The following is a 1008-nucleotide window of genomic DNA, read 5'->3' on the forward strand; positions in this document are numbered from 1 at the left end:
CAATTCACCAGGTGTAACGAGGGAGGGGAGAGAGCCCCCACCCCTTCCTATTGTTTTTGGCTGTGACAGATGGAGACAACTGCTGCAATGCATGGATGTGGTCCCCTTCCCAAAATACCTGTTCCCATGACAATCAACCCACTTGCTTATATCACTGATTGCTCCCTCACTATACACAACAGTGGAACCAGAACAGTACTTGTAGCAATGTCTTCTCTGATAATCAGCCCAGAACTGTGTCGGAGGAAAGATGGAGAGAAGCTGGCATAGACTGACTGATTTAATAGTATTTTTATACTGTTGACTCCAGAGCAACTCTTGACAATTTACAAACAGCTGCCTAAAATCCATACAACTAGTAGTCACGAGGCCCAGAGTCACCTTACACTAAACAAGAGATGGGAAGATCCTAGCTTCTGACCATGTTGTCATCAACACCATCTCGGAGGCACTGTCAATTGTTTGTACAGCCAGGTTTCTATTGGAAGAAGAGGGCCATTAAAACATCACTTTAACTGCAGAGCAACTAAAGGGCAGCTTTAGCTGTCCCTGCAGCTGGCTAGAGGTGTAATTCAGGTGATGCCATGAGGGTTGTTACTTAACAATGGTTAGTGCGGGTCTTCATGCTATGGTTAGAGGGGCATGAGGATGAACTAGCTGATTTGATTCACTCCAACTCTCTAAATAAAATTACCATACAGGATCCAATGGAACATTTGTTCCTGTTAATGTTTTTTCATAAGTGGGACGTTCTACCATATGTGTATTTTTTTTAAAAACCCAGTTGGCCTTCTGAGTCTAGGATCCCATCTTTCCAGACTGAGTTGACTTTCTTTGACTCCAATAGCAAAAGGCCATCTGAAGAAAAAGCCTTGGAAGTAGAATTTCCCATAAATTCATTTTTTCTTTTCTATTTTTTTCAAAAAAAGAAAAAAATCTGAAGCACGACATTGGCCAAGCATTGATATGTGCTACTATGAGTGTATCCACACTATGATTTATAATACT

This window comes from Protobothrops mucrosquamatus, unplaced genomic scaffold (assembly GCF_001527695.2).
Source record: "Protobothrops mucrosquamatus isolate PMUCROS unplaced genomic scaffold, P.Mucros_1.0 scaffold1639, whole genome shotgun sequence".
In the NCBI taxonomy this organism is placed as follows: Eukaryota; Metazoa; Chordata; class Lepidosauria; order Squamata; family Viperidae; genus Protobothrops; species Protobothrops mucrosquamatus.